Below are 19,339 nucleotides of genomic sequence, written 5' to 3' on the forward strand. Positions count from 1 at the left end.
TGTGCCCCAAATAAGTCAAAACATCCACAATTCCAAGTGATGAGTCAAACAAAGGAAGTATATTTAGAGGAAACCAGAAATTACTATTTTGGTAGGATTTATGATTGACAGCATTTTTAGAGTCCGTGTTTTTTTTCGATTTCCTTTTTCTTTCTTTTCTTATTTTTCCCTTCCTTCCTTCCTTCCTTCCTTCCTTCCTTCCTTCCTTCCTTCCTTCCTTCCTTCCTTCCTTCCTTCCTTCCTTCCTACCTTCCTTCCTTCCTTCCTTCCTTCCTTCCTTCCTTCCTTCCTTCCTTCCCTTCCTTCCTTCCTTCCTTTCTTTCCTTCCCTCTTCCTTCCTTCCTTCCCTCCTTCCCTCCCCTCCCTCCCTCCCTCCTTCTTTTTTGGTTTTTTGAGAGAGAGTCTTGCTCTGTCTCTCAGGCTGGAGTGCAGTGGCGCATTCTGGGGTCACTAATCTCGTCCTCCCAGATTTCGAGCTATTCTCCTGCCTCAGCCTCTCTAGTAGCTGGGATTACAGGCCACCTGCCACCATGCCAGGCTAATTTTTGTATTTTTAGCAGAGACAGGGTTTCACCATGTTGGCCAGGCTGGTCTCGAACTCCTGACTTCAGGCAATCCACCCGACTTGGTCTCCCAAAGTGTTGGGATTACTGGTGTGAGCCACCGCGCCTGGCTACTTTTTTGTTTTCAACTTTTATTTTAGGTTCAGAAGATACATATGCAGGTTTGTTACATGGGTAAATTGCATGTCTCTAGGGTTTGGTGTACAGATGATTTTATCACCAGGTAGTAAGCATAGTACCCAATAGGTAGTTTTTCAACCTTCACCCTCCTCCCACTGTGTACCCTCAAGTAGGCCCCAGTGTCTATTGTTTTCATCTTTGTATCCATGTGTATTCTGTTTTTAGCTCTTACTTATAAAGTAAGAATATTCAGTATTTGATTTTCTGTTCCTGTGTTAATTCACTTAGGATGATGGCCTCCAGCTGCATGGATGTTGCTGCAAAGGCTATTATCTCGTTCTTTTTCTGGTTGTGTACTATTCCATGGTATATATGTACCACATTTTCCTTACCCAGCTGACTGTTCATGGGCATCTAGGTGGATTCCATGTCTTTACTATTGTGAATAGTGCCATGATGAACATAGGAATGCATGTGTGTTTTGGTAAAATAATTGATTATATTCCTATGGATTTATGCCCAGTAATGGGATTATTAAGTTGAATGGTAGTTCTTTTTTAAGTTCTTTCAGAAATCACCAAACTTCTTTCAACAGTGGCTGAACTAATTTACATTCCCACCAGCATTCCATTCCCATAAGCTTTCCTGTTTCTCTGCAACCTTGCCAGCATCTGTTACTTTTTTCTCAATCTTTTTAGTGATAGTCATTCTGCCTGGTGTGAGATGGTATCTCATTGTGGTTTTGATTTGTATTTCTCTACTGATTAGTGATGTTGAGCATTTTTTCATATACTTGTTAGACATGTATATGTCTTCATTTGAGAAGTATCTGTTCATGTCCCTTGCCCATTTTTTAATGGGGTTGTTGGTTTTTTGGTTGTTAATTGGTTTAAGTTTTTATAGATGGTGAATATTAGACCTTTGTCAGATGCATAGTTTGCAAATATTTTTTTTCATTCTGTGGATCGTCTGTTTACTCTGTTGATAGTTTCTTTTGCTGTGCAGAAGCTCTTTAATTAGGTCCCACTCGTCAATTTTTGTTTTTGTTGCAATTGTTTTTGGAGACTTTGTCATGAAATCTTTGCCAGGGTGTATGTCCAGAATGGTATTTCCTGGATTTTCTTCTAGAGTGTTTTAGTCTGAGGTCTTACATTTAACTCTTTAATCCATCTCGAGTTGATTTTTGTATGTGGTGAAGGGTCCGATTTCAATCCTTTGCATATGGCTAGCCAGTTATTCCAGCACCATTTATTGAATAGGAAGTCCTTTCCCCATTGATTTTGTTGACTTTGTCAAAGGTCAGATGGTTGTAGGTGTGAAGCTTTATTTCTGGATTCTCTAACTGTTCCTTTGGTCTATGTGTCTTTTGTTGTACTAGTATCATGCCGTTTTGGTTATTGTACCCTTACAGTTTGAAGTCAGATAATGTGAAGCCTCCAGCTTTGTTCTTTTTGCATAGGATTGATTTGGCTATTCAGGCTCTTTTATGGTTCCATATGAATTTTAGAAACGTTATTTCTAATTCTGTGAAAAATTATGTTGGTAGTTTGAAAAGAATGGTGTTGAATCTGTAAATGGCTTTGGACAGTATGGCCATTGTAACAAAATCGATTTTTCCAATCCTTGAGCATGGAATGTGTTTCCATTTGTCTGTGTTATCTGTGATTTCTTTCAGCAGTGTTTTGTAATTCTCATTGTAGTAGAGATCTTTCACCTCTCTGGTTAACTGCACTTTTAGGTATTTTATTCTTTTGTGACTTTTGTGAATGGGATTGCATTTTTGATTTGGCACTCAGCTTGGGTGTTATTGCTGTATAGAAATGCTACTGGGGCTGGGCATGGTGGCTAACACCTGTAATCCCAGCACTTTGGGAGGCCAAAGTGGGAGGATCATTTGAGCTCAGGAATTCGAGACCAGCCTGGCCAACATAGTGAGTCCTCATCTCTATAAATAAATAAATACATACATACATAGAAGTGTTACTGATTTTTGTAAATTGATTTTTATGCTGAAACTTTACTGAAGTCGTTTATCAGTTCTAGGAGCCTTTGGGCAGAGAAAAAGGGGTTTTCTAGGTATGGAATCATCATCTGCAAACAGCGATAGATTGACTTCCTCTCTCCTATTTGGATGACTTTTCTTTCTCTTTCCTGATTACTCTGGCTAGTTCTTCCACTACTGTCTTGAATAGGAGTGGTGAGAGTGGACATCCTTGTCTTGTTATGGTTCTCAGGGGGAATGCTTCCAGCTTTTGCCCATTCATTGAGATGTTGGCTGTGAGTCTGTCATAGATGGCTTTTATTATTTTGTGGTATGTTCCATTGATGCCTAGTTTGTTGAGGGTTTTTAGCATGAAGGGATGTTGAATTTTATTGAAGCCTTTCCTGCATCTATTGAGATGAGCATGTGGGTTTTGGTGGTGGTGTTGTTGTTCTATTCATGTGATGGAACACATTTATTGATTTTTACGTGTTGAGCCAACCTTGCCTCCTTGGAATAAAGCCTACTTGATCATGGTGAATTAGCTTTCTGATGGGCTGTTGGGTTGGATTTGCTAGTATTTTGTTGAGGATTTTTGCATCTGTGCTCATCAAGGACGTTGACCTGAAATTTTCTTTTTTTGTTGTGTATCTTCCAGGTTTTGGTATCAGAATGATGCTCTCCTCATAGAATGAGTTAGGAAGGAGTCAGTCCTCTATTTTTTGAAATAGTTTCAATAGGATTAGTACCAGGTCCTCTTTGTATGTGTGGTAGAATTCAGCTGTAAATATATATCACGGAGGACTTTTTTTGGTTGGTAGGTTTTTTATTACTGATTCAATTATGGAACTCATTATTGGTCTGTTCAGGGTTTAAATTTCCTGCTGGTTCAATCTTTGGAGGTTGTGTGTTTTTGTGAATTTATCTACTTCTAGGTTTTCTAGTTTGTATGCATAGAGGTATTCGTAACATTCTCTGAGGGTTTTTTTGTGTTTCTGTGGGATCAGTGATAATGTCCTCTTTTTCTTTTCCGATTGGATTTTTTGCTCTTCTCTCTTTTCTTCTTTATTGATCTAGGTATTGGTCTATCAATCTTTTCTATTCTTTCAAATAAACAACTTTTGGTTTAGTTGATCTTTGGAAGGATTTTCTTGTCTCAGTTTCATTCAGTTCAGCTCAATTTTGGTTATTTCTCTCCTTCTGTTAGCTTTGAGGTTGGTTTGCACTTGTTTTTCTTGTTCCCCCAGGTGTTGTTAATTTAAAATCTTTAGGTTGTTATTTTAAAATTTAGGTTAGTTTAAAATCTTTAGGTTGTTATTTTAAATTTTAGGTTAGTTTAAAATCTCTAGGTTGTTAATTTAAAATCTTTCTAAATTTTTAATGTAGGCATTTAACATCATAAACTTTCCTCTTAATACTGCTTTTGCCATGTCCCAGAGATTCTGGTACATTGTGTCTTTGTTTTCAGTAGGTTCAATGAATTTTGAAAAATTTCTGCCTTGATTTCATTCTTTATCCAAAAGTCATTTATTTATTTTTATTTTAAATTTTTCTTGAGACAGAAACTCGCTCTGTCACTCAGGCTGGAGTGCAGTGGTGCTATCTCGGCTCACTGCATGCTCCGCCTCCCAGGTTCATGCCATTCTCCTGCCTCAGCCTCCCGAGTAGCTGGGACTACAGGCATCCACCACCACGCCCGGCTAATTTATTTTATTTTTAGTAGGGACGGGGTTTCACCATGTTAGCCAGGATGGTCTCGATCTCCTGACCTCGTGATCCACCCGCCTCAGCCTCCCAAAGTGCTGGGATTACGGGCATGAGCCACTGCACCTGGCCCCAAATATCATTTATTATTTTTCATTTTCACATTGAAAATCAGGCTTTTCAGCCTCAAAGAATGTGTCTATATAAAATTAAATGAGCATTGACTGCAAGCTGCACTTTTTTTCTAAATGGCAAAAGGTTAAGGATGGTGAATTTTGTTTAATTTTCATGTAATTATGTGATTTTGAGAGTTCTTCTTGGAATTGAGTTCTATTTTTATTGTGTTGGGGTCATTAGTATGGTTGATGTGATTTCAGTGTTTTGAAATTGTTGACAATTGCTTTATGGCTGAGCATATGGTCAATCATAGAGTCTGTGCCATGTGCAGATGAGAAGAATGTATATTCTGTTGTTGCTGGGTGGAGTGTTCTGTAGATGTCTGTTAGGTCAATTTGGTCAAATGTTGAGTCTAGATCCCAAATATCTTTGTTAGTTTTCTGCCTGGATAATCTGTCTAACACTGTCAGCGGGGTGTTGTAGTCTTCCACTATTATTGTGTTGTCATCTAACTCTCTTTGTGGGTCTCTAAGAACTTGTTTTATGAATCTGGATGCTCCAGTGTTGGGTGCATATACATTTAGGATAGTTAAGTTTTCTTGTTGAATTGAACCCTTTATCATCATGTAATGCCTTTCTTTGTCCTTTTTGATTGTTGTTGGTTTAAAGTGTGTTTTGTCTGAAATAAGAATAGAAACCCCTGATCTTTTTTTGTTTTCCATTTGGTTGATACATCTTTCTCCATCCCTTTACTTTGAGCCTATGGGTGTCATTGCATGTGACATGGATCTCTTGAAGACAACTGTGATGGTTAATATTAGGGGTCAACTTGATTGAAATTAGGGATACCTAGATGGCTTGTAAAGTATTGTTTCTGCATGTGTTTGTGACGCTACAGCTAGAGGAGACTAACATTTGATTCAGGGGACTAGGAGAGGAAAACCAACCCTCAATGTGGGTGGGCACCATCCATTCAGCTGCCAGGGCAGCTTGAACAAAGCAGGTGGAAGAAGGTGGGATAAGTTTATTTACTGAGTCTTCTAGCTCTCTTTCTTCTTCCCGTGCTGGATGCTTGATTCCACTCTTCCTCCTCCTGCCCTTGGACATCAAAATGTAAGTTCTTCAGCCTTTAGGCTCTGGGACTTGTACCAGCAGCTTCCCAGGTACTTTCAGGCTTTTGGGCATAGGCCAAAGGCTACACTGTTGGCTTCCCTGGTTTTTAAGCTTTCGAAACTGAATGAGCCACTGATGGCTTCTTTCTTTTCCCCTGTCGCGTAACTTTGCCTTGTAATTGTGTGAGCCAATTCTCCCTAATAAACTCCCTTTTATATATACATATATCATTTTTGTTCTGTCCCTCTGAAGAACCCTGACTAATAACACCTATAGTTGAGTCTTGCTTTTTTCCTCCTACTTGCCACTCTGTATCTTTTAAGTGGAGGTGTTTAGCCCATTTACATTCAGGCTTAATATTGATATGTGAGTATTTGATCCTGTTATCATGTTGTTAGCTGGCTGTTATATAGACTTGATTGTATAGTTGCTTTGTAGTGTCACTGGGCTGTGTACTTACGTGTGTTTTTATGGTGGCAGGTACCAGTCTTTCATTGCCATGTTTAGCACTACCTTAAGAACCTCTGGTAAGACAGGTCTGGTGGAAACAAAGTCCCTTAGCATTTGCTTGTGTGAAAAGGATTTTATTTCTCCTTCACTTATGAAGGTTAGTTTGGCTGGATATAAAATTCTTGGTTAGAATTTCTTTTCTTTAACCCTTTTCCCATATACCCCAAGAATACTTGCAGGAAGCTGCAACATTTACTCTGAGATAAATTTGCCACAAAATATCCCACTTTTATTATTATTTTTGCATTGCTCTAGTAAATCAACTAAGAAACAAAAGACATTATTGTGTTTGTAGCATTCTGTTTATAGTAGTGGTATTTCCATTTACAAAATATAGTAATTCTTGATCACTGAGAATGTCTCATTTTAGAAAACGTAGCATTCCTGTGCATGATGTTAACATTGTTCTCAAATAGTTATTGGCCAAAGATTAATTTGATGAATCTGATTTTCCTGAAATAGATGATTCTAATAATTCAGATGATTCTGATGTTAGCTGTGTTTAGAAATAACTCCAAGAACAGTTTTTATATTTTATTTTCACATTGAAAATCAGTCAGATTTGCTTCAGCCTCAAAGAGAGTGTGTTTAATATTAAATGAGCATTGGCAGTAAGCTGCACTTTTTTTTTTTTTTTTTCCCTAAGTGGTAAAAAGGTTAAGGATGCTGAATATAGGCCCCCAATCTCTTCTGGATTATAAGGTTTCTGCTGAAAGGTCAACTGTTAATGTCATTCTCTTTTTATGTGACCTGTGCGTTCTCTCTGGCTGCTTTTAAGATTTTTTTCTTTCATGTTGACTTTTGAGAATCTGCTGACTGTGTGTCTGGGGATGGTCATCTTGTATAGTATCTTGCAAGGGTTCTCAATTTTCTGAATTTGCATGTTGACTTCTCTAGCAAGCTTAGGAAAATTTTTGTGGACAATATCCTCAATTAAGTTTTCCAAATGTCTTTCTCTCTCTCCATCTCTTTTAGGAATGCCAGTGACTTGTAGGTTTGCTTTCTTTAAATAATACCATATTTCTTGGAAGTTTTGTTCATTTAAAAAATTCTCACCGGGTGCGGTGGCCCATGTCTGTAATCCTAGCACTTTGGGAGGCCGAGGCAGGTGGATCATGAGGTCAGGAGATCGAGACCATCCTGGCTAACATGGTGAAACCCCGTCTCTACAAAAATACCAAAAATTAGCCTGGTGTGGTGGCAGGCACCTGTAGTCCCAGCTACTCGAGAGGTTGAGGCAGGAGAATGGTGTGAACCCAGGAGGCGGAGCTTGCAGTGAGCCGATATCATGCCACTTCACTCCAGCCTGGGCGACAGAGCGAGACTATGTCTCAAAAAAAAAAAATTCTCGTATCTTTATTTTTTCTGCCTGCATTGATCAGAAGGAACTGTCTTTGAGCTCTGATATTCTTTAATCAGCTTGGTCTATTGTGTTATTAATGCTACCAATTGCATTCTGAAATTCTTGTAGTAAATTTTTCATTTCCAGAAGTTCAGTTTGGTTCTTTCTTAAAATGGCTATGTCATTTTTAAACTCTTGGACCATTTTACTGTTTTCCTTGGATTGGGTTTTAACCTTATCCTGTGTGTTGATGAGCTTCCTTGCCATCCAGATTCTGAATTTTATGTCATTTCAGTCATTTCAGCCATTTCAGTCTGGTTAAGAAGCATTGATGGGGAGTTAGTGCCGTAGTTTGGAGGTAAGAAGACACTTTGACTTTTAGAGTTGCACTGATTCTTTCTCATTTGTGTGGGCTGATGTTCCTTTAATCTTGGAAGTTGCTGTCTTTTGTATGAGCCTTTTTGCTTTTATATTCCTTGAGGTCCTTGGGGGTTTGACTGCAGTGTGAGTTGGGCTTAGTCAATTGACTTCATTTCTGGATGGTTTCAGGAGGCCAAGACTCAACTCAGCACTGCTAGGCTACATGCTGTAAACTCAGGAGGCTGGTACCAAACCCACAGCTTTATTCTCTGGCCTTTTGAGGTTTAAGCACCTGATATGCTGGAGAAGTCCGAGTGTTCCAAGTCTGCTAGCAATAACACTCTGATGGCGCTGCTGGGAAAAGCACTCCGGTGGTGCAGTGGCGGGCTCCCTTGCACATCTGTGCTGGCAAGGTGGTGGCAGGTCTGCACACACATGTATGCTGGCAGGGCAGGGGGGAAGGTTGCAGGTGATTGCACACTGGTTGGGGAAGGCTGTGGGTCGGTGTCTGCTGGTGGATGTCCATTTGCAGAAGCACTCCAGTGATTAGGTGGGGTATGCTGGTGAAAGAGCTATGGCACTGGTTGTGCTGCAAGTGGCTTCAGCCAGGCAGGAATCCTGGGAGAGGCCAGAAGACAGGGGGTTTTCAGATCAGATTGTTTCTTTCACGTGGACAAGACAGCCTTGCTCTGTCCAGTTCTGGCAGCTATTAATAACAAAGCCTAAAGTCACCTAGAGGAGTATGGCGAGTCTTGGGGGATGGACGCCCATGGCCATGCTCCACTGCAGCCAGTCCCAGGCCAAACCCTCTGGGCTCCACACAGGCTGGAGTTCTGTCTCTGCCAACTTGCTAGACAGTTCTCGCTGCCAGCTCAAATGTGCTTGGGAATTGTGGGGTCTCCCATAGCTAGGCTCATGGAGGTCCATGGTGAAAGTGGGCCACTACACACCCATTTCACTCACCCCTTTCCTAGGAGCTTCTCAGGGCCAGGAACAAGTCCTGGTGCTTGACAACCAACCACAGCGTTCCCAGCCTCCTCCCCTATCATCCTAGGATTTGCATCTGTTGTATGTCTTCTTTCTAAAATGCCTTATTTTCTAAAAATCTGTTCAGAATATCCTGGTCTACTTGATGGTCTGGTCTCTCTTGGTGGTCGAAGCTCTTCCTGGTTGCATCTAGTTGGCCATCTTGGCTCTAATTACTTTTTTTTTTTTCCTTAAAGCTAGACTAGGACTGGATCACAAACATTGGAGAAAATGCATAACAGCATTGAAGTCGAAAATGAGTGAGGAGAAAGATAAACTGCTCTTATATTTTTACTATACAAATGAAATCTGTTGGCATACCATAATTAGCTAAAGGTTAACTATAAATTGTTTTAGAATAGTGACTTAAAGGATAGTTTCTGCTCAGAGATGTTTGGGTTTACTTTTACTTTCCATATTTACAACTTTCTAGCAAGGTAAATTTCTTCACTTTCATGTCTCGGTTTCATTATTTGTAAAATAAATTACTATAGTAATAGTGTTTATTTTATAGGCTTCTTTTTAGGATTATATAAACTAATACATATAAAATGTGAATCAAATAGCTTGGTATTATTTTTTCATGTTTTGATTTGGAATTGATAATTATGTTTTTTCACTTCTATTCTATTCATTTTTTCATAACTTAAATAGTCATGGACATATATTTTCACGTTACTATGCAAATGAATTTTAAGTAAATCTTTATATTTTCTTAGCATAGTTCTCAGTTTCTGTCCACTCTCTAAGCACAGTATGAAGCCATATCATCTTATTTTTTTTTCTAGTTAGGAGATTGGTGAAATGAGTACGATAAATTTTTCCTATCATAGATTTTAAGATGCATTATACAAAGTGGAGGAAAAAATTCACATTGTTGATATGCTGTAGTGTTGGCATGTTGAAGCAACAGAACTTAATTAAGAATTCTAAAGTATAATCTTCAAATTGTCCTGGGAAAATGTCATTATTAGAAACTGTTCATCAAAGTCTTGACAAAGAAAGTCAGTTTTAGGAAAAAGTTATAATTTTCCTCTGTTATATAGTAAGGAGTTTCCATTATTTCAAACTTCCAGTATTTCATTAAGGGTAATGCCAACTTTCAAGGAGAATTTCAAGTCGTAATAATCTAAACATGGTACAAAGATTAATCAATGTTAGAAATTGTAGAAATTTTCAAAGATGCATCTAGGTTCTTTATTCATGTTTTAGTAGACTAAAGAATAAGAGGAATCATTTACGTCAGTGCTAACATTCGATTTAATCATGCTTTATGAAATAATTAGAAAGCAAACATTTCCCTTTGCAATTAAATATATTAAAAACAACCATGTAAAGAAAGACAAGAATTGCATGCTGTAATTTGTGAATTATCATACCTCAGAAGTGACAGAAATATCCTATATTATTTATCTTTAAAATTTTGAAATTTATTTTTATATTTTAAATTTATTTTAAAATTTTCCTTACATTTTGAATGCAGAAAAATATGTCCGCTTATTATCTCTGTGCAAATTATACAGAAAACTACAATGATCTTTTAGCTATATCTGAGTATTTATCTTCATTTCCCTAAATAATATGCTTTTATTCTTACTTCTTGATTTTCTGTGTATAAATATTATTGATTGACATTCCAGAAAGAAAAATGAAAATTCCGTTCTTTTTTTCCTCCATCCTCACATATTCAGACTTCCTCTTGTAAGTTAGTGTGATCTTCAATCTTCACTATTTACATTAGTATAACCGTGTACACACTATCTATAACTGAGCTGCATCATATATTGTGATTGTTTTTTGCAAAATAATTTTTCTGATACTAATAATTGCCTTATGTTATAGTTACCTAGTTTTATACATACTTATCACTAACTCAACTTCTCTCCCTAATTAATTATCTCAGTTTTCCCTAATGCATTCAGGTATTTCATTTTTTTCTGAAGAAATCTCTCTGAATCGGACTGGTTATTTTCCCTGCATGGTGCATATGGGTCATTCTGGCATATGTTTGTCTCTGAGTTTTATGTTTCCTGTATTCTACTTCCTCCTCTATTCTGGTTTACACCCTTCATTTTGATATAACACATTTTTCAGTAACCAAATGAGAAAGAGATGCTAGGAGATACAATTTTGAGTTTTTGCATATCTGAAAAAGTCTTTTAATTGATAACTTGGCTAAGTGTAGAATTATAGGTTGGGTATTGTGTTCCTTCAAAAGTTTGGTGGTATTGCTCCATTGCCTACAGGCTTCTTATTTTGCTGTTAGAAAGTCAGAAATAGTCTCATTTCTGATCCTTTGTACATGACCTGTTTTTTCTTCCTCTCTGGAAGCTCACAGTATCTTCATTTTGTCTCCATGCTGTTAAATTCTATGGTAAAGTTCCCTTGGTGAGTGCCTGATTTAATCTATTGTGCTGCATAGTTGGCAGGTCTTTCCAATCTGGAAATCCATCTGGAAAGTTTTGCTGAATTTTATTTTTTGATGATTTCTTCTCCTTCATTATCACCCTTCATGTTCTGGGACTCTATAACTGTTTATTCATGTTGGAACTGTTGGCTTCATCCTCACTTTTCTTATCCTCTGATTTTTCATTTCTTTGTCTTTTTGCTTTACATTAAGTATTTTTTTCTCAATTTAGTCTTCCAATATTTAATCTAGTTTTTCATTTCTTTTTCATCCCCTAGAGATGAACCATGCAATCTCCTGCCTGGAGTATTGAAGCCTGGCTACTGTGACTGTGGGGAAGGGATTAATGATCTCAGCATTCAGTAAGTGAATGTTCCCTCAACTCTCCTACTTCCTATATGTTACCTATACCTGCCACTGTGCCCAGTGCTCTTTTCACAGCCTTACAAGTTCTATCTGCATGCTTCTCTATGCTTTGTGTTTAGAAGCATAGAGAAGCTGCTCTCCTGCTTTGTGTTTCAGGAGTCTGACCTCTACTGACATTGTCAATTCAGGGTTTGGTTTGGCCAAACCTGGAAGGGAAGGGAAGTGGCTATATTCCTGTGTCCAAGGGCACGGGGTGTCTTTTTCCTATAACCACAGGTCTTTCTGGATTCTAGATAATGGATCTCTCCATTATCTTTCAGCCCTACTACTAGTAGCCACCTACTGCTCTTGCTAGCCCCAGATCCTTCACCAATCTCACGGGTGTTAGTTTCCCTTTGTCAATTAAACAAAACACAAGTACTTAAAGTGATGCATGAAGTGAAAGTACAGAGATATTCTGCTTTAAAATACTGAGATAAGAACTTGAAACATTTGTTAACAGATATTTGGGGAATGATTATTTACAAAGAATGATTTATTTCTTTATATAGAATCCATCACAAAAAGTAATTTTTGTTAAGTGCACTTAAAATATAATTTTCCTCATGAAATTTACTTCATCCACAACTTTATACAGCATATCAACTGATTAAGGTAGGGAAGGGAACTGAGAAAGAAAGAGGATTAGTGAGAAGGGGACAATGAGAGGGAAGACTTTCAAACTGAGTGTGAGAGTCTTCCGGTTTTCAGTACTGCCATGGCAGAATGTATGCTGTCTAGGAAGTATAGTTCTTCTATCATTTAGTTTAAAATTTCAACTCTTGAATGCTCAGCCAAAATAAGTAATGTTAGTGGCATGGAGAATGGATTGATGAGGAAGCAGTTTTATAACTCTAGGGCATGGCTAAACTCTAATATGGCAAGCGCTGGAAAAGACAACTTCTTTTACTTTTAAGGTGCTTCAATTTGTCATTACTGATTAAGGGCTGTCTGGATTGGCTCTCCTGGCCAGTTAAATCATCCCAAGAGCTATCTCATTATTAGGAAATGCTCACATGAGATGAGAATCCCTTTTATTCCCATGGTGAGCCGTAGAAAACGGACTTTTTGAAGAAAAAAAATGTAGCTTAAATATAATTTACCTCATCTGCTAAGGACATTATCATTTCTTAATCATTACATAAGCCACATTTTGCATAGTGGTTAAATTCGGACTAACTAAAACCTTCATTGTTTCAAGGCTGTTTATTAAAGCTGTTATTCTGTTAAGTAAAAGGTGTGAAGTGGAAAATTTTCATAACCACTGACATAGGGGAAATACAGTGGTAGATGACTTTAAAAAATTTCACCGATAGTGAATTTGTAAAAATCGCCATGTCTATGATAACTTTGTTACTCAATATGTGGTTTGCAGATCAGCAGCTGGGCATCACCTGGAAAATTGTTGGAAATGTTAAAAAGTCAGAAATTGTCTTATTTCTGAACCTTTGTACATGACCTGGATCCACTGTTTTTTTTTTTTTTTTTTTTTTTTTTTTTTGAGACGGAGTCTCGCTCTGTCACCCAGGCTGGAGTGCAGTGGCCGGATCTCAGCTCACTGCAAGCTCCGCCTCCCGGGTTTACGCCATTCTCCTGCCTCAGCCTCCTGAGTAGCTGGGACTACAGGCGCCCGCCACCTCGCCCGGCTAGTTTTTTGTATTTTTTTTTAGTAGAGACGGGGTTTCACCGTGTTAGCCAGGATGGTCTCGATCCCCTAACCTCGTGATCCACCCGTCTCGGCCTCCCAAAGTGCTGGGATTACAGGCTTGAGCCACCGCGCCCGGCCCACCTGGATCCACTGAATCATACCCACTGAATCAGAATCTGCATTTCCACAAGACTCTCAGGGGTACATGTCAACATTTGTGATGCATGACTGAAGCGCAGTAGCGTAGTCACTGAAGCCCTGATCTGTTACCTAACCCAGGAGAATCATGTTTTCCAATGGTAGCAGTGCCTTAAAAAGTGTATGCAATAGCACAGAATTTTCATTGGCATTTAATCCAAGGGTTACTTGGGCTAATTTTAAACTTAAATATCGAGGAAGATTACCAAGAAGGGATTATATGATATCAAGATAGGTGATGTTATTATTTGAAAGTGTTATTATTTAAAATTCTTATAGGAACAGTTTTCCAAATGAGAAAATTTCCTCCCTCTCTGATCTTCCTTCTCACAAACACATCTATATTCTATATGTAATGCTGGATTTTTCTCTAAGTACAACTTAAGCTCTCTCTTTCTCCAGAAGGCACAGGACATTCGAGAGCTGACAGGTTCAAATAAACTGCTGCTTCTCTCACGTATCTCTAATGTGAAGTGTTTGGAATAATTAGCCTAATTTATATTGCACTTACAAACAACTAATAACACCTTTCAAACATGCTATAGAAAAGTAAACTGGAGATTTTTGGAAAGAATGGTTTTTCTTTATTTTGCTTCTCCTTTATTTGAAATTCCTGCATACCTAAAATATGCTAGAGCAATGTAGCGATTTAAGGGCTAATTTCCCCTATAGTGTGGATCTCCTTCTACTCCCTCTTTTATTTTTACTTATTTATTTATTTTGAGATGGAGTTTCACTCTTGTTGCCCAGGCTGGAGTGCAATGGCACGATCTCGGCTCACTGCAACCTCCGCCTCTGGGGTTCAAACAATTCTCCTGCCTCAGCCTCCCGAGTAGCTGGGATTACAGGCATGTGCCACCATGCCCGGCTAATTTTTTGTATTTTTAGTAGAGACAGGGTTTCTCCATGTTAGCTAGGATGGTCTTGAACTCCCAGTCTCAGGTGATCCGCCCACCTCAGCCTCCCAGTGTGCTGGGATTACAGGCATGAGCTAATGCACCCAGCTCTCCCTCCTTTATTTTAATAAACATGTATTGGCTATCTACTGTGTGCCATGGATGAGAATACAAAGACTACATCTCTACCCTAGAGTTGCTCACAATCTCTTGTAGAAGGTCAAATACACCATTATAATGCCATTGTATAAATGCTATCACAGGGTTGGCAACATAGGATGGAAAATAGAAGAAGGGGCTAATTCAGTCTTGAGAATCAATGACTGATTCATAAAAGAGGTGACTGCTTTTGGCATCTTGGTAGCATATGATTTATGATACAGATATACACAAATGTTGGCTTGTGCTTTCAGAGAAGGTGGTTGAATGAATCTTTAAGTAGAGCCAAGCTGATGTTGGCAGGTTCGGTCAGACTGAGTTCTGTCCAAAATGTAACTTGATAGATAGGATTAGAATAAAATAACCTCTGCTAATATGATAAAACGAAAGTGAATGGTCTTTTGAATGAATCTGAATGATTAGCTTTATAATATTCACCCCTCACCCTGAACAGTAGTAATATTTGCTGCAGTGGAGACAGGGGGGCATTAGTAGGATAATCATAATGATAACAGCTGATACGTGCATTTTACGTAGTGCTTTCATACTCATTCCCTTATTTAATTTTCACAACCACCCCGTGAGGTAGGTGTTATTTGCATTTCCTAGTTGAAAAAACAGTCAAAGTAGGCGGCAGAGCCTAAAAACGAAATAACGTCTTTAAATCTCTAAGACCAATATTCTTTCTACTTGAACCAGAACCACAACTTTCAAAAGTCTCCCTTCATTCCAGAGATTATAAAGAACCTTCTCCCCTGACCTGGGGGTGCTTCATTGGCAAGGGTTGCTGAATGTCTAGGGGTAAAAAGTGGGCCTTTTCTCTAAAACAGAAGCTGTTATTTCCCCTGCCAAGCCAGTCCTCCTTCTCTGTTGGTTCCATGGTGATCAACACAATATGGTGATTTGAAGTTGGGGATAAAGACAGAGTGGAATTGAAAATTCCACTCTTTTAACTCTCCTGGAGCTAAAAGTCTTGCATTATGATTGACATTGTCCATCTCAGTTTGAGGAAGACCTGACCACTGCCTGGAATATAAATGCAGTAGGGAGGATCGGTAAGAGTCAGAGAAGATGACCACTTTGCAGCTAAAATTCTAGTCAATGTTAGGGGACTGAAAGGCAAATCATAAAACCAAGGCAGAGGCCCAGTCAAGTGGCCTGATCTAACATGGCAAGGGCAGGGACAGCACTTCAGTTCAATGACATGTAGGAATCCTATTTTTAGGCAGGAGCTAAGAATGCACAGTATGTCTTCAAAATGGAGAATTCCTTCAAGATATGCCAGGCTTATGATAAAAAGACTTATTTTTAATGTTTTTAATTTTAGGTAAGAGTCTTTGAAAACTGCTGGCAATATTTAGGACTGGCTTGAGCGTTAGTAATTCTTTTTTTTTTTTTTGAGGCGGAGTCTCGCTCTCTTGCCAAGGCTGGAGTGCAGTGGCCGGATCTCAGCTCACTGCAAGCTCCGTCTCCCGGGTTTACGCCATTCTCCTGCCTCAGCCTCCCGAGTAGCTGGGACTACAGGCGCCCGCCACCTCGCCCAGCTAGTTTTTTGTATTTTTTAGTAGAGACGGGGTTTCACCGTGTTAGCCAGGATGGTCTCGATCTCCTGACCTCGTGATCCGCCCGTCTCGGCCTCCCAAAGTGCTGGGATTACAGGCTTGAGCCACCACGCCCGGCCAGTAATTCTCAAATCTATAGGTTTGAGCAAAGCTAGGAAAAGTGTAGTGATTAATGGATTATCACACACATTAATTTATAATTTTATGTATAAATAATTTATTATTTATATCATATATTGACTCACTAGAAGTATGATCCATTGGCAAAGATCAAATTCATCAGATTTAATATAAAATTCTATGATGATATTTGTGGTAGACAGAATAATATCCCCTAAAAGATGCCCATGTTCTACTCTCTGGCGCTTGTGAATATGTTACCTTACATGACAAAACAGACTTTTCAAATGTGACTAAAGTTATCTTGAGGTGGGGAGATTATACTGAATTAACGAAGTAGGCCCAATTTAAGGACCCAATCACATGGGTCCTTAAAATTGAAGAACATTTCCTGGTTGTAGTCAGAAAGAAAGATGGAAGCAGGAGAATGATTCAATACCCAGTTGCTAGTTCTGAGATACTGGGAGTATCTGAGATACTGGGAGTGTTTAGAGAATGAATTCTGCCAAGAACCATAATAAGCGAGGAAACAAATCTTCCACTAGATCCTCCAAAAAGGAACACAGCCCTGCTAATGCCTTCATTTTTGCCTGGTGAGACTGATGTTGGACTTCTTGCCTACAGAACAGTGAGATAACAGAATTGTGTTGTTTTAAGCCAGCATGTTTGTGGTAATTTGTTATGGCAGCAATATGAAAGCCATATGATTATGCTATATGAGTTGGAGATTTATAAATTTTAAGCTCCTCACAGGCAAGGATTTCTGTTTTGTTCAGTGACATATATCAAGTGATTATAACAGTGCCTAGGACATAGTTGATGCCCAATAAGTGTTAGTTGAATTAATTTATTTATTGGTCATTCCATCAACATATATTTATTGAGTGCCTATGCATACATGGTTGGTGTGCTAGATGTTGCATGGGGATGTAAAGATATAAAAGACATTTTTTCATGAAATCTCTGTCAAGAAACTTAGATCAGTCTTGAGCAAGAATAGGAGTCAGGAAATTATAGCTTGCAGGCCAAATCTTACCCACTGCTTATTTTTGTAAATAAAGTTTTGTTGAAGCACAGTCATGCTCATTAGTTTATATATCGTCTTTGGCCACTTTCATGCTACATTGGCAGAGTAGAGTACTTGTGTAGTTGTGACAGAGACCATATGACCCACAAAGCCAAAATTGTTTACTATCTGGTGCTTTACAGAAAACAGTAACAACAAACCTGTCAACGCCTGAGTTAGAACCCCATCTTCGTGGGTTGCTAGCTGTGTACTTCAGGAAAAGTGTATAACCTCTTTAAGCTTCTCTCTTCTATGAAATTGAGGTGGTAGTATTTTTCTCATAGGGTGGTTGTGAGAATTAAATGTTGAGTGAGAATTAAATGATGGCTTCCAGTCCTCAGTATAGAGGAATAATTCAGTAAACGGTAGTTAAGATTTTTTTTTAAAAGACGATTTTGAGGCGGTTTTAGGTTCACAACAAAATTGAAAGGAAGATACAGACATACCCCATAAACCTTATATCCTATACATGCATAGTCTCCCCGCTTATAAACATCCACCACCACTGCTACATTGGTTAGAACCGATGAACTTCACTGAAACATCGTTATCACTGAGAGTCCACAGTTTACATGGGTGTTGTGCATTCTATGCCTTTGAACAAATGTATTAATGGCATGTATCCACCATTATACTATCATACAGAGTATTTTCACTGCCCTAGAATTCCTCCGTACTCGACCTATTCATTCCTCCCTTTCCCCTAACACCTGGAAACCCACTGATCTTTTTACTGCTTCCATAGTTTTGCCTTTTCTAGAATGTCATATAGTTGGAATAATATAGTCTGTCGCCTTTTAATATTGGCTTCTTTCACTTAGTAATATGAATTTAAGTTTCCTCAATGTCTTTCCATAGCTTGATAGCTCATTTCTTTTTAACATATGAATAATATTCCATTGTCTCAATGTATCACAGTTTATTCATTCACATACTAAAGGATGTCTTGGTAGCTTCCAAGTTTTGGCAATTAATAAAGCGGCTATAAACATCTGTGTACAAATTTCTGTGTGGATATAGGTTTTCAACTCCTTTGGGTAAATTACAAGGAGGTGATTGCTGGATTCTATAGTAAAGTATGTTTAGTTTTGGAAGAAACCACCAAACTGTCTTCCACAGTGGCTGTGCCATTTTACATTTCTACCAGCAAAGAATGAGAATTCCTGTGCCTCCACATCATTGCGAGCATTTACTGTTTTCACTGTTCTGGGTCATGGCCATCCTAATAGATGTATAGTGGTATCACATTGTTGTTTTAATTTGCCTTTCCCTAATGACACATGAGGTGGAGCATATTTTCAATATCATACTCCGGCCTCCCAAAGTGCTGGGATTACAGGTGTGAGCCACTGCGTCTGGCCTCTTTTCTTAAACCTCATGAACCAACTTCTGCTAGCTTCACACTTTTCTTCTCAGCTTCCTCACCTCTCTCAGCCTTCATAGAATTGAAGAGAGTTGGGCCCTTCTTATGGATTAGGCCTTTGCTTAAGGGAATGTTGTGGCTAGTTTGATCTTCTATCCAGACCATTCAAACTTTCTCCATATCAGCAATAAGGCTGTTTTGCTTCCTTATCATTTATGTGTTCATTGGAGTAGTACTTTTAATGTCATTCAAGAACTTTCCCTTTGCATTCACAACTTGGCCAACTGTTTGGCACAAGAGTCCTATCTTTTGGCTTATCTTGGCTTTTGACGTGCCTTCCTCACTAAGTGTAATCATTTCTAGCTTTGGAATTAAAGTGAGAGACATATGACTCTTCCTTTCACTTGAACACTTAGAGGCCATTGTAGGGTTATTAATTGTCCTAATTTCAATATTTTTGTTTGTTAGGGAATAGGGAGGCCCAAGGAAAGAGAAAGAGATGGGTGAATGGCCGTTGGTGAAGCAGTCAGAACGTATACAACATTTATCTGTTATTTGCCATCTTATATGGGCATGGTTCATGGCACCCCAAAACAATTACAAGAGTAACATAAAAGGTCACTGATGACAGATCGTCATAGCAGATACAATAATAATGAACAATTTTGAAATATTATGA

At 38.6% G+C, this 19,339-nt stretch overlaps 1 long non-coding RNA gene across 1 annotated transcript in view; it reads left to right on the plus strand.

The window, feature by feature from the left end:
* Positions 1-19,339, plus strand: part of LOC110742168 — an 80,099-nt gene that overhangs the window by 39,905 nt on the left and 20,855 nt on the right. The window contains exon 2 of the long non-coding RNA XR_002519591.2: positions 11,522-11,605. This is a non-coding gene — a long non-coding RNA (uncharacterized LOC110742168). The remainder of the gene's footprint in view (positions 1-11,521; positions 11,606-19,339) is intronic.

The sequence above is a fragment of the Papio anubis genome, chromosome X (genome assembly GCF_008728515.1).
Source record: "Papio anubis isolate 15944 chromosome X, Panubis1.0, whole genome shotgun sequence".
NCBI lineage: Eukaryota > Metazoa > Chordata > Mammalia > Primates > Cercopithecidae > Papio > Papio anubis.